General features: G+C 44.0%; 1 pseudogene; it reads right to left on the reverse strand.

Annotated features, from left to right (window-relative positions):
- Positions 1–3986: 3986 nt before the first annotated feature.
- On the reverse strand, positions 3987–15045 carry LOC141240301 (PIH1 domain-containing protein 1-like; annotated as a pseudogene).
- Positions 15046–15899: the final 854 nt, after the last annotated feature.

Genomic DNA, 15899 nt, shown 5'->3' on the forward strand with positions numbered 1-15899 from the left:
CCTCCCTCACCCTGTCTGCTGCTGGCCTCGCTCTGCATGTCCTCCTGCCACATTGGGTCAGTTACTAGATCATCCACCACCTCCTCCTCTTCCACTTGCGCACCACGATCCTCCTCCTCACTTCCTGGCAATTGTGTCTCGTCATCGTCAACCTCTTGTGACAAATTGCCAGCGTTGACTTCCTCTGGCCGTGGCTGTTCAAATATTTGGGCATCTCTACATGGGATCTCCTCTTCCACCACTTCAAGCGGAGCAGGCGAGGGGCACAAATCTGGAAATGGACCAGTGAACAGCTCTTCAGAGTGTCCAAGTGTGGGATCAGTTGCTGTCTGACGACACTCGGCATGGTGGGAGGGAGGAGCATCAGGGTGAGGAGGAGTATGCGGTCGAGACTCATGGCTACTAAGAGTTGACCGTGTGGAAGACAGACCGGAGGTGGTGGTGCCCAGGTAACTGGAAGTATTATCTGCTATCCAATTAATAACCTGTTCACACTGATCTGGTGTTGTTCTGTGCTTCCCTAGTAATTCGGTCAAGAAGTGGGAGCGAGAAGATATGGCTGTTGGTTGTGGCACATTTTCACCTTGGCCACGGCCCCGTCCTCTGCATGCACCATCACCAGAACGTCCACTTCCATGTCCCTTGCCACGCGCCTTGCCCATTGTAAAGTAAGTAAAATAGCTTACACTCGCACTATCAATGGAAAAAGGGTAATAAAGTAGATTAGAACCGTGGAAGAGGAAAACCACAGTTCTATTTCTCTGGCCTACACCCGACTCTTTTAAACAATCTGAACAATCAGGGAGAAACTATTACTGTTTTTCTTTACGGAAAAAATACCAAAAGGTGAATAATAGAGATTTTTACCGTGGAATGGCAAAACCACAGTTATTGTTTACTGGGGTATACCAGAAAATTTTAAATAGATATATTTGTGTCTGAACAATCAGGAGACAGTACTGTTTTTCTTTACAGCAAAAAATGCAAAAAAGCAGGATAATACAGAGATTTGACCCGTGGAACTGCAAAACCACACTTGTATTTCTCGGGCCTACACCAGACTATTTTCAACAGATATATTTGTGTCTGAACAATCAGGAGACACTACTACTGTTTTTCTTTGCGGCAAAAAATGCCAAAAGTAGGATAATAGAGATTTTTTACCGTGGAACAGCAAAACCACAGTTATAATTTACTGGTGTATACCAGACTATTTTCAACAGATATATTTGTGTCTGAACAATCAGGAGACACTATTAGTTTTTTTTTTTTACGGTGACACATATTACTATAACTTGCACCCATAGTGCAAAAAAAACAAAAACCCTAAAAAAACACAATGGGTTCAACCGTACTCAAATTGTTAACTAGAAGCAATGATTAGTGTGAATAATATAATATTTTGATTGGAGATGATCCAACCTCTGGTTCCACCACTGATCCTGAGAATGAAGGAATGGGGAACCTATCAGCTTTTTTTTTTCCTGCACAGCTGTGCTCCCAACCACCCACAGTGCAAAAAAAACCCCTAAAAAAACAATAGGTATAACCGTACTCAAATTGATAATTGGGAGCAACGATTAGTGTGAGGGATATAATATTGTGATTGGCGATGGTCCATCCACTGATTCTGAGAATGAAGGAATGGGGAACCTATCAGCTTTTTTTTTTCCTGCACAGCTGTGCTCCCAACCACCCACAGTGCAAAAAAAACCCCTAAAAAAACAATAGGTATAACCGTACTCAAATTGATAATTGGGAGCAACGATTAGTGTGAAGGATATAATATTGTGATTGACGATGTTCCATCCACTGATTCTGAGAATGAAGGAATGGGGAACCTATCAGCTTTTTTTCCTGCACAGCTGTGCTCCCACCCATTGCGCAAAAATACCCTAAAAAAATGCACATGCTCAAATTGTTAATTGGGAGCAATGATGAGTGTGAAGGGATATAATATCTTGATTGGCGATGGTCCGACCTGTGGTTCCGCCACCGATCCCAAGAATGAAGGAATTGAGTACCTGTAAGCTTTTTTTTTCCTGCACAGCTGTGCTCCCAACCACCCACCCATAGTGCAAAAAATAAAAATAACAATAGATCCAACTGTAATCAAATTGTTAAATTGGGAGCGTGAAAAAAATAATGCATCCACTTCTTTCTAAATTAGGCTGTCAGACCCCCAAGAATGACATCCTAGTAATATGCCATGACTTATACCTCTTTAAATGTATGCAAAGGATAAACCTGGATATCCAGGTATACGTTCTATTGATTGATTTCTATAAGGGCCTATTTACACATGGAAATGTGCATCTGCTACGTACATGAATGATCGGCTGCAGCCCTTCCACGTGGCCAGTCAATGGATCTGCAAATCACAACAAGTAATTCAAAGAAATGGAAAAGTAAAAAAAAAATTTCTAGTAACATTGCATAGCGTACCGGTGATTGCGCTATTTAACTTGCCATCAGTGATTGACGGCATATAAATGGTTAAACAGCAGTGATTGATGCTTCGCTCTGGCCGCTGCTGTTACAGCAAGATGTCAGCTGTGTAGGATGGGGGCTCTGCTCCTGAGCCCACCCGAAACAGCAATCCAATGGACGGCTTCACACACCACATTATCCAGTGGTGTTTAATTTGCTTTTCTATTTAGGAAACAAAACCGTTTTCATAACGTTTTCCTTCTCTGGTATCTAGGAGCCATTTCAGCTATTTGTAAAGGGAATCTGTCAGCAGGTTTTTCTTGGCTATTCTGAGAGCAGCATGATGGGGTGAGCGCCACACTAGGAGTAGGACCACCGAGCCCAGAGCTATTGCAAGACGTGCAGACAATATATACCAGGTATGAATGAATCCAATACAACATTATTGTTACTTGGGAATTAACCTACTTGGATATAATACATCCCTTGATATGTATATACCAAAAGGTCATTATCTTGGGAATGCCTATATTGGCTTTTATTATTTGGGATTATATCCTTTTACTATGTGACCTAGGATATACTATCAGTATGCATTAGCACAATTGGAGCTACTACTATTTAGCCCTGGTGTCTCTGCAATTCAAATATTTACATTATACCTCCTCACTATTATATGGTATTACTATATATATGTGTGTGTGCTCTTTTCTTTGCCGCCATGTACCCAAATTATTATAATAAAGGTCTTTTTTAACACATTGACCCCTTGTCGGATGTACTATATATTGGTTGTTGTTGAGAGCAGCATGATGTAGAGACAAAGACCCTGATTCTAGGGACGTCTCACTTACAGGGCTGCTGGTTGTAGTTTTGATAAAAATCACACTTTTATTAGCAGAAGATTATCACTAGAGGACTAGTAAACCTGCAGCCAGGTAGTCCAACCACGCCCCCACCACTGATTGGCAGTTTATATACAGTGTACACAGAAAGCGGCCAATCAGTGGTGTGGGTGGGGTTATTATACAGAGCTCAGCATTCAGAGATCTGCATGAGAAAAAAAACCTGCAATTTTATCAAAATAACACCAAGCAGCCCAGTAAGTGATGCATCGTTGGAATCAGGGCCTCGGATTATGCTGCTCTCAAATGGGGTAGCAAAAACCTGCTGACATATTCCATTTAAAGGGGCAGCTGCTACTAAATCCAGACATGGTGCAAAATGTAAATTTTGCTGCAGATTTACTGCTGTAGATTTTTAATTCCTAAAAATCCCTGTAGATTCAGAGGATCTCAACCTTTTCAATGCAAATTATTTTCAAGACTTATTCACAGATATTATGAAATATTACAGTAGAAAAAAAAAAAGCACAATACCTAAACCCCCTCCTTGGGAAAAATATACGGCAAGTATAAGAAATACAAAAATTTATTCTGGAGTCATATTGAAGTGTAAATAGAATTGTAACCATACAATGTAAACAGCAGGAAAGTAGGATCCACTGGATCTATATAAGAGGAACGTTTTCCAAAGCTGATCTTCTGAGCCCACCGCTATGCTGGCTGCACCGGTGTTGTGATCGTCAGCACCTGGAATATACGTCACGTTTTACTGCAGCTCATAGAACCAAATGATAAGACGCAGAGCAGTGCGAGGCTTGTGACTCGCTATACACAAAATATACGACATGTTTGATGAATGGCATAAAGGAAAGCCGATGCATTCAGATGTCTCTGGGCAACTATATGTTGTGATAGATAAGTTCCTGTCAGGGTGAGGGGCAGCATCTTATCTGCTCACTCATCATGACAGGTTTACAGCATGTTGACTCATGGACGTGATCAGTCAGTCAATCAATGACAGATGCACGTTCTTGATTCCGACAGGTAGGTCAGAGAAGTCCGTCTCAAACAGTTTACCTTCACCCATCTAGGATGGATGGCTGCTGACATCGTTGGCCATTATGTCCATACGCAATTATTATCCCCTAATTGTGATGTACAGTACAAATTTATATTGTGGTACCGTGTTAGCCAGAAAATTTGATGGAAATACATATATATGCAAACTATATATATATATATATATATATATATATATATATATGCAAACTTACAGAGCACACAGGCTCCTTCTTCAGGCAGGATTATAAATGTTATGAATTCATGTGTAATATTGCCTGAAGAAGGAGCCTCTGTGCTCTGAAAGTTTGCATATATTTTTTTTTTTCTGGTTAGCCAATAAAGGTATCACTCCGAGAATACTTTTGCCATTTTTGGGAATAAAAGTATTCACATAGAATTATCCACCAATTAAAAGAATTTATTTTTGCTAAATAAATGTATACATTTTTTAAAATTTTATTATATACATTTTCTCAGAGAACCTCTTTAAGAAGGAGATTTCAGAATGGGCTATAAGACATGTCCAGCTTTGCTTAATTGTCTCACCTTACTGTCCTTGTTGAACTGAGCTCCACTTTGTTCTTGGATGATATTGTAAGGAATGAAGACGTCTAGATGATACAAATCGGGACGTCTGACTATTCTGTCTTCATCCAAGTCCAACACAAGAGATCTAGCAGAAGACTGTAAAGAGAAGACCAGCGTGGTAACAACGCTTATGTCGCTGAATGCTTCTGTACGGGAAAGAAAGTTGTAACCAACAAGTGCACAAAAATCTAAACTTTTATCTTGATACGTGGCCAACTAGAAGTTACTGTGTAGCTCCACACGTCTCATACATTAAATCTGACACGTGGAGGAACTGCTCACAGAAAATGCTGAAAAATATTTTTTAGGATTCACACGGCATTAATAGGGGTTGTCCACCACTTTAATACTAATGGGATATCCTTAGGATAGGTCATTAATATTAAAGTGCCAGACAACCCCTTTAAGTGAGGCATAATGAATGGTACCAGAATTTCAGATAACGTAGCCTTCATTAGTCAGAAGGCCCACTCGGTTATATGAAGAAATCTGGGGTCCCCAAAAGCAAACCCAGTAATCACCAGATTCCCGTGTGGTGACTACTTCATCTGCTTTTTGGGAAGACCAGAACTGACCCCTATATTTAACCAAGTGGGTCCCCTTAAGCTACATTATCCTGTCTGATGAAGGCTACATTAGCTGAAACATTCTTCATCTTCATTATGCCTCATTTAACGCAATGTGAATCATGGACATGAGAAAAATCAAATTAAAAAATAAAGACATTTAAAGCATTTTCTGTGCGATTCCTCCAAATGTCGCATTAATATAGAAAAAATAAAGAGCGGCGTGTTCTACACTATTGCAACAAACCTCTTTCATCATTTATATCATCATTATAACATCATTTATATGCACCAGCACCATGAGATCAATGGCACTATATAATTAAATAATAATATATACATCTTCCCAGCAGCTTGTTTTCCCTCTATCTCCTCTCTGGATCTATGAAGCCAGAACTGTCAAAGAAGAGGTGATGGTGGAGATGGAGGGGAAACAAGCAGGGGGGGAGGTTTATATAAATGACTGGTCCCGCCGTGAAGCACTGGGCGTCTGTGCTTGGTTTGAACAGTCGTTCTCTGCTGACAGTCGTTTACAGAGATCTTCTTTCTCATTCCAACAGCTTGCAAACAACCCACCATGGTATGAAAAAAAAAATGATATCATCATCATCCAGCAAATGTGTCACAGCTGCCAGCAATTGACTACTGTGGACACATCAAAGCTGTGATGATAAAAGTTGGCAGAGGAGGACCGGTAGCACGAGGTTGGCATAGACTTTTAATAAAGGAAGACTATTGGAAATCACATGAAATGCAAAAAGGTCACAATCCTAAACCACATCTAAGGCTCTCACCACTTTAGGTAAAGAGACTTCAGCCACCAGAAAACTTGGGTGTCCTACAGGAGGTTCCGCCACAATCATGTAATCTGGTTTCACGGGTGAACTGATAAAAAAAGGAAGGCAGCAGTATAATGCAAGGGTACACCATCAATTTATGATCTGTTGGGGTCAATCTCTAATATAATAAAGGGGCACTGATGCTGGTAATGAGGAACAGCCCCTTTCACAGTCATTCCCTGCACATTGGCATCATGGCCTCCACTGTGCAGCGGAACGACAGCATAGATCCAGCAAAGTGAATGGGCTTAGCTGCAGTTCTCCTGCACAGTGAAAATCTGGGTAGCTGCCCCACACCAGCATATTCTTTAAAAAGGGCAGCGGGGTTACTTCCAGGCTGCAGCCCCCTTATTTTTGGAGTCCAAGAAGTTGGATATCCTATATTTTTCGTAAGATGGGATTCTAAAAAAAGTAAATGCATGCATTAAAGCTCAAAGTAACCCAAACCTTTCAACTTCTGAGATCACGGACTTGCTTGGAGTTAGCTGGGAGGGTCTGTAGGAAAAAAATAAAGAACATAAAGACATAATAGTTAAAACAACAAAAAAAAAAACAATGTCCACATTGTTCTTGCACCATAACAAGCCATTCTGCAACTTCCCCCATCTGTTGAGTATAACCCATCACCACGAGGAGTGGCGCTCCCCCATCTGTTGGGTATAACCCATCACCACGAGGAGTGGCGCTCCCCCATCTGTTGGGTATAACCTATCACCTCAAGGAGTGGCGCTCCCCCATCTGTTGGGTATAACCCATCACCACGAGGAGTGGCGCTGCCCCATCTGTTGGGTATAACCTATCACCAGAAGGAGTGACGCTCGTCATACTTTGTGTCCCTAGGGGAAATGTGGTATTATAAGACATGGATGAGCGAGGAACATCAGAGAAGAAGCTGCCGATGCTCAACAGCAGCCTACTCTGTCGTCTTTTACAGACTGTATGCCATAGACTTGTACCTTAGAGTTGGGACTTACCCCATTATGTCCATTTCCTGAATCATCGGTTTTGATTTGGTTCTGATATTCTGTTCAAAAATGGATCCCAGGAACTTCCGATTTTTCAGCATTTTCCACTCTGAAGGGAAACCATAGATGATTAACAGGGTCAGACTGGAACTGAAACTCAGCCCTGGCATGTGAGAGGACGCAGGCCCGCCCGACGCGCGTTGAATGTGAAATATTTTCGTGAATGATTTGGGTATATGTCACAATAAAAATTGCTGCAAACTGCACTTTATCATCGATAGACAAAAACTGACATAATGTAAAATATAAACTTCCCTCCAGGAAAATGTTAATTTCTTTCAACTGGAGGGATGGATATATTTGTAATATAGAGCTCCAAGTTCCCAAAAACGCTATGTTTGATAGTACCAGGAAAAGTGAATCCTTGCAGATTTGAAGCAGTTTCATGTCTATTCTTTCAGTATTTTTGCAGCGTTTCTAAAGAACGGGAAAAAAAAATCTCAAAAAACGCAATATCAAGGGGATTTTCCTGCCGAGCGACACGTTTTTTGTGCAGAAATGTTCTTCCCTTTCTTTTTTGTTTATATTTTGTGTTATACACCAGTGGCCAAAATTGAGGCAACACCTTCAGTTTTTCACCATCACCAATATTTAATGGAAGTTTTCACTGACCTACTTACTTGTACACTCGCCCTCTTCTGCGATATGTATTCTATGTTGGTTTATAGTGACCTGGGTGTGATTTAAGACAGATATTGTGCGATTAAAATGCGGTTTTTATATTTTAAAGCCAGTTTGTCATCAGAAGGTAAGCAATTACATGTTTTCGTTCTCAAAGTGTGTAAGCGGTTTCAAGAGACTGGTTCGATAAAGAATAAACCAGGTAGAGAAAGGAAGAAGGCTACAACTCCTCAGACTGATAGAAGAATTGTTAGAATCGCCCTAAATAACAGGTTATAAACGGCTGTTAACATCAACAAGGAGCTTGTTAACACCGGAGTGACAGTGTCTGATCGGACGGTTCGACGACGACTGGTAAACGCGGGGTTAAGAGCCAGAATACCAGGTAAAAAGCCATTTTTGAATGCCTCACAGTGTCAGAAACGTCTGCAGGGGCCAAAGAACATTGTAAATGGACCATTGAACAATGGAGAAATGTTATATGGAGCGATGAGACACGCATATCCATCTTTGGCAGCGACGGTGTCCGCTACGTTCGACGACGACCTGGAGAGGACTGGTTGCCAGAGGGTACAGTACCCACCATGAAGCCTCCTCTGAGTGTTATGGTAGGGGGCTGCGTGTCCAGAGATGTAGGTGGTCGGCTGCAGGTAATTGAAGGAACAGTTAATGCTGAAAAGTACATCAAGGAAGTCCTTCAGCCTAAACTCATTCCTTCGGCACATGATGTATTTGGTGAAGGGACACCGTTTATTTTAAGATGGAGCCCCATGCCATACAGCTAAAAAATGTCTCTCTTGGTTCAAGGACAAAAATGTCCAGCTATTGAATTGGCCAGGAAACAGCCCAGATCTCAATCCTATTGAGAATCTCTGGGCTCGGCTCAAAAGAGCGGTGTCAAAACAGCGGGCTTCACACAAGCAGGAACTCACTGCAGCCATCATCAAATCATGGCTTCATATCATCACACCATCTGATTTACACAAACTGGTAGATAGCATGCCAAGTAGATGCCAGGCAGTCATCAAGGCTGAGGGCTGTCCAACTGAGTATTAACATTTAGTGTTAGATATGAAAATAGGACAAATCAATGGCTTTTCTCCCACAGTCATCTGAGTGACAATAGTGTCCAATTTGTTGACAAATTAACAAATTTCCTGCTAATATTGTGTTTCTATATGAGATTTTATTTCTACTTAAAAACTTTACTGTGAAATCAAAAACATTCATGAAATTTGTATTGGTATTGGCAAAATGCTAAAAATTCATAAATCTTGGGGGTGTTGCCTCAATTTTGGCCACTAGTGTATAGAGTTCCTCAGTATATTTATATGTTGTCCCCCATCACCTTTTTCATCTCTCCTTACAAGTATGCCTTGTATCTTAACTAAAACATGGTAGTAAGTAGCATATTAAACCCTTTTATAATGGGTAGTGTAGAATCGCTGCATATTTCAGGGTTATGCGCTCCTGAGGACTCATTAGTGCTGCCCTCCTCAGGCGAAACCTGGTTGTGACCTCGTATAATATGGGGCTAGCCGGTCTCACCTACCAGTTTGGGTCACAAACCCTTTTTCGTTTGCTTTGATGTTTTACTCATTGTTTATTACGTTTACACCCCAAATCTCTCCTAATCCTGGAGATCAAAATTATGAAAGCAATTTATGAATGATCGTAACACCTCTATGAAGGGTAATTATCATCTCCTTCATAAATATACATTTATATGTATAAATACATATGTGGTCAATGCATAGTACTGGCACATGACTTATCACTTTCCAGGACCTTACAAAGCACCAGGAACATTTATAACAAGCGGAGGTGAAGCGATTCTGGCAACTTAATAGGAAAGGATTCTTTACAGTTAGAGCAGTCAGACTGTGGAATGCCAACCACAAGATATAGTAATGGCAGATAGTATAACAGCATTTATAGAAGGGCTGGATACTTTTTTAACAAAACATGGATCGAAAGAATAGTCTATTCTCATCAGATCTATATCCACAGGTGTACACCACCAAAGTAGTCATATGAGATAGGGAAAGGGGAGAGTTGGAAAAGTGTGGATATAAGAAAATTAAATTAAAATACATAAACTTTATTGATTAGTTAAAATCCTATAAATGTGAAATTACTCATGCATCTATAGATGCATATAAGGTAACCACTTACTAGTTGAAAAAGTGGTACCCATTTAACAAAACATGACATTGTGGGTTATAAATAATCTAGTAATAGAAAATGTATAACTTTGGAGATAGACCTAGGACATTAAAGTTCAAACTTTTTCAACCTATGTAACTATGCAAGTATGCAGAATGCACATTAGGAAAATGCTTGAAATGCAATTCCTTATAATATTATTTTACAAGTAATTTCCTCTTAATTTTCTGCTTTGTAAAGTGCTAGTTATAAGCCCAATCTATGGATCTAAAAAGTGCAAAACACTCCTGAAACACTTGTACGTATGTTCTATAATCTGTATTTCTTATGGTGCCTAAGGGAAGCCGTAATGATAAGACTCCTGCTTGGTATCAAGTACAATTATTTGCCTCCATAATGAAAGTGAATTACCAATGATGAAAGGGTTAATACTTGGACCCTGCATCAGTAATAGCCCTTGTAGTAACCATGACAACTATTGTGAGGGCATAAACAAGTGTCATAAAGAAGATTCCATAAAAGAATGCCGCACTGCCATGATCAACGCCATTACTGATGATGCGCCTGAGGACCTTGAGCTTGACCACCCCACGTAATGTGCCAACGTTGGTGTAATTTGGAGGTTCTAGCAGGGAAAGGGGTTGTCTTCTTAGACACCCCGGGGGCATGGGAAGGTAACAGAGGGGGGGTCCCCAAAACAGGATCCCCTTCTGTTACTATGTACAAAGAGCTGCTCTTCTTTGGGAGTTCATGGATGGATCCTTGACTTTAATGGGTGATAAATTGGGAGGGGGGGGGATACTCATCTTATTAGGGGTTATCCATAATGAGCAACCCCTGTAACCAAGTGCCCAACTTCTTGAGAGACGGAGCTGGATCTGTAAGGGAGAAGTGGTAGATCCACCTGGGAAATCAGATCAACTAAATTCGTTCCAGCAATAAATGTGGTGACAGATATCGCAGCTATCACATTAATAGTCTATATTTGTTATGTCGTTCTCTGTAAATATGTACAAATTCTAAAACTCCGTCATATATCGGCACTAACTCTCTAAGCCCAAGGGAAGGGCAGCCCTCGAGCCATGGTTCCCTAGAGGTTTCCTCCACAGGGGGTTTTCCTCTCCTGAGCGCTGTCATGTAAATTTAAATAAAGTTGAGAATGTTTGACACCTAATTGCAATGATTTGTGTATTTATTTTGTATGTGTCTGATTCATTTTGTTTGGGAGTCGGGGTCCATCACACATCACTGAGTCATACGTCTGGACATCTGCCGCCAGCAGTTTTGCCCCAGGGGTTGCCCCTGCTCTGGGGAGTTTGATGGAGCAGAGAAGACAAGAATTACAGCACTCATCCTCAGAATAAGGACTTCTATTACAGTACTACAAGCAGCTTCCTCACCTCATTCACACAGTGAGTATTTTGGGCACTAATTTACAGCAGTATTTGTAAGCTGAAGACCAGAGGGGAACAAACACAGTGAAAAATAGTAACTGAAACACTTTCACCTCTTCTGTTTTGGATCCACTCCTGGCGTCTGCTAACAAATACTGATGCAAAATATCGCCATGGAAGTGCCCTAAATTCTTACTGACTGATTTGACTGTTTGAGTTGCAGTCAAGCAACAGAGGTTGCAAGCGTTAAAGGAGTTTTCTGGTCTCAAAAACCCCTGTCCCCCTTGCCATTTTTCTCTATCCTGAACCTGTGCTTCCTGCCCCGATCTCAGACTGTCTGACCTAGTCCTTGTCTTCGCTCTCCTGTGTCTGGTACCTCCGGAATGCTGCTGCAGTCCCGGGGACTGCACTGAAGTTGTACCTGGTGTCTACTGGCGGCCCAGTCTATCCTCACCACCAAAGGTTCTAGTGGAGAACCAGTAGACACCTAGTCACAACCCTCCCGTGGGGCAGTGGGTCCATATCCACCAGTGTTACACCCACATAGCAAATGTGGTACCAATATTCAAGAACGGGATAATATCTGAGCCTGGAATTTATAGGCAGGTAAGTTTAACTTGTACTGTGGGTAACATCTTTGAGGGTTTTCTAAGAGATACTAACCTGGAGCACCTCAATAAGAATAACCTAAACATATGATTATGAGGGATCTGTCCTGCAAACTAATCTGAAAAGATTCTATGGGGAGGTAAGTTCTAGGTTGGACCAGGGAAACTTAGTGGTTTTCGTCTATCTGGACTTTTCAAAGGCATTTGATACAGTGTCATACAACAGGTTAGTACATAAAAATGTTCAATATATTATATGGTAAACTTGCTCCACGAAAGAACAAGTCCTTGTGTTGGAAAAATCAAGGAAAATATCAGTGATGCGGTCGTTACCTCTTGACAGCTCCATTTCGTACTTGTTCTCTAGTCCCTCCATGGCCACGGTGATAAAAAATTCCCTGAGAAGCTCATTATTCTAATAAAAAAAATACAAAGTAAGGAGCTGACACAAAGGAGAGCAGACAGCTCGTATGTCGGAATAAGCAATTGCAGTTACCTTAATTTTCTCAAAGAAGGTGCCATTAATCACTATGTCGTACGCCGTGCAGCCGCCTCCACCTGTAGGACAAAGTGCACCAGGACTTAGATACTTTGCGATGCCGAATGAATCCATTGACCTTAGTTGGGCTGCTATGAATAATTAGCATAAGTTCTTAAAGGGGAATGCAAGTAGTGGGCAATCCCTTTAAGTCCCAAATCTAAACCAAAAAAGTTCAAAAGACAACAACAAACTTTATTCCGCAGACTGGAAGTGGACCTACCAGAACCTGTGGAGACGGCACCTTTGATCATTGAGGATTAGTAAGTTGTAATACTTGCTATTTTATCCCCTTTAAGGATATCTCTGGACTACCCCTTTAAAAAGAGACGTGCTGTATTAAAAAAAAACGTACTATTATCAACTTCAACGTGGGGCTCTCCAAGGCTCATGGGGACTCGATAGCCGGAGGGATCATCAGATTCCAGGATGCTGACTAACTCCTGCTCCGTCAGGTCCGGGGGCGCTGAGATCTGGTTCGACTTGCAGATGTTAATAAAGATTTTGGTATTTTTGGATGTGCGAGTTTTAATGCAGAAACCTACCAGAAATAAAAACAAAAAGTGAACAAAAACACAATAAAATCGGCAAAAGCCAAGCAGCATTTACATGTAACCAACTGTATAAGAAAAAACGATGTGACCCCCCACGTTGGTTGCATCATGTGACCGTTGCAGTCATTAAGACCCCACTGCCCCACTGTGGTATCTGTCGCATAATATGCACAAAGTAATCTGGATAATAATCAGAGGACGCCCATCTCACCCGGCTGGGGTCTGATCTGTCTGCTTTCTGGTAAGTTCGGTATTCTGCTCTGTATCTCCTGTTTGGCCTGAAATGAGGCAACAAGTGAGAATCAGTGAGTAACATGAACAGGATGGTTCTGCAAACAGATTTTTCCTGCACCAAAATAGTACAACTGTGAGGGGTCTAAAGCCAACAATACACATTAGGTAAATGTTGGAGACTGCCGCGCCCCCAGCGGCTGACGTAGGAGACATTCACCCGGTGATTGCTGGCCTCTCCAATTCATCTTTCGTACCTTCATCAGCATCTGTTCATACAGCGCTTCCTCCATGTTTGGGTTCATTTCTGCAGACAGCAGCGACTTGTCAGACGCCATTTTTTCGGTCAAAGACAGAAGCTCAGGGTTCTTGTTTTATAAGAGAAAACCTGAAAAATGAAAATATGTATTAATCTTCTCCACAGACAACGACAAGGGGAGAGTGCGGGAGCCCGACGGCCCACGACACGAGGGGGGGGCGTGGGAGCCCGACGGCCCACGACACGAGGGGGGGGCGCGGGAGCCCGACGGCCCACGACATGAGGGGGGGCGCGGGAGCCCGACGACCCACGACACGAGGGGGGGGCGCGGGAGCCCGACGGCCCACGACACGAGGGGGGGGCGCGGGAGCCCGACAGCCCACGACACGAGGGGGGGGGCGCGGGAGCCCGACAGCCCACGACACGAGGGGGGGGCGCGGGAGCCCGACAGCCCACGACACGAGGGGGGGCGCGGGAGCCCGACAGCCCACGACACGAGGGGGGGGCGCGGGAGCCCGACAGCCCACGACACGAGGGGGGGGCGGGAGCCCGACAGCCCACGACACGAGGGGGGGGCGCGGGAGCACGACAGCCCACGTCACGAGGGGGGGGCGCGGGAGCCCGACAGCCCACAACACGAGGGGGGGCGCGGGAGCCCGACAGCCCACGACACGAGGGGGTGCGGGAGCCCGACAGCCCACGACACGAGGGTGTGAGGGAGCCTGACAGCCCACGACACGAGGGGGTGCGGGAGCCCGACAGCCCACGACACGAGGGGGGGGCGCGGGAGCCTGACAGCCCACGACACGAGGGGGCGCGGGAGCCCGACAGCCCACGACACGAGGGGGGGGCGCGGGAGCCCGACAGCCCACGACACGAGGGGGGGCGCGGGAGACCGACAGCCCACGACACAGGGGGGGGCGCGGGAGCCCGACAGCCCACGACACGGGGGGGGTGGGGGAGCCCGACAGCCCACGACACGAGGGGGTGCGGGAGCCTGACAGCTGACGACACGAGGGGGTGCGGGAGCCTGACAGCTGACGACACGAGGGGGTGCGGGAGCCTGACAGCTGACGACACGAGGGGGTGCGGGAGCCTGACAGCTGACGACATGAGGGGGTGCGAGACCCTGACAATAATGGGAGTGAGATTCTGCACACCTACAGCTAGCTACTTATTGTCCTGAATGTAGTAATCACCTTGGCACATTCCCATCTTCTTACCTGTAGTACAGACGCCAAACACCACTACTCTGACTGCAATCACCCAGCTACAGCGTCACCACGCCTCAGCAACAGGGCAGCGTCTAGATTGGAGTTGATGTCTTGAGGGGGAGGAGTGATTTCATGGAATCATGACGTCACCGGAAGGGACGGGGCTTCCTTAGTCCAGTCAGTGGACACTATTCCACCTGCAGCTGCAGCAGTGCGCACATTGTGCCGGGACAGGAGGATGGTGATGAGGAGCTCGTGTTCTGCGTTGTGCTGTGAGGACTGAGGTGGGGAGAACTGACCATGTGAATAAATGCTGTGCTGGCATAAAGGGGGGTGGTGTGAGGGGCATCCAGGGGGCTGTGTGGGTGGTGTGAGGGGGCCAGGGGTAGCGGCAATTCTGCTGCAGAAACACTTAAAAACGCTTGGTAGAAGGTTTGCCATGTTCCCCAATGAACGCAAGCACTAACGCAGCACTAACAATTATTTTGCGGAAGCGCGGCGCTTTCGCCGCCATTGACTTGCATTGGAACACATGGAATCCGCATCACTGCATCTGTACATGCAGATTCCATGCGTTTCAATGTGCGGATGGTACCCGGGTGTGGAGAAGAGGAGACTCTCCTCCGGACCAGGGTACCATAGAACCTGTAAAATAAGAATAAAATAAAAAATAAATATTATACTTACCTTCTGATGGCCCCCGGTGTCTTTATCCGATGCGTCCTGGCTTGCCGGCAGCTCGCGATGGTCTGAAAAGGACCTGCCGTGACGTCATTAAGTCATGTGATGGGTCATGCGACCGCTGACGTCGGCAGGCCATCAGAAGGTAATTATATATTTATTTTTTACCATTCTTTTACGGTCACTCTATATAAATCCATGCCGGTTGCATGGATTTATATAGTGTGACCAAGTTGTCAAGCACTTTCCAAGTGATGCTAAAATCGCTTGTCAACCCG

Source organism: Phyllobates terribilis, unplaced genomic scaffold (genome assembly GCF_046119375.1).
Source record: "Phyllobates terribilis strain yellow unplaced genomic scaffold, ASM4611937v1 Scaffold_831__1_contigs__length_621364, whole genome shotgun sequence".
NCBI lineage: Eukaryota > Metazoa > Chordata > Amphibia > Anura > Dendrobatidae > Phyllobates > Phyllobates terribilis.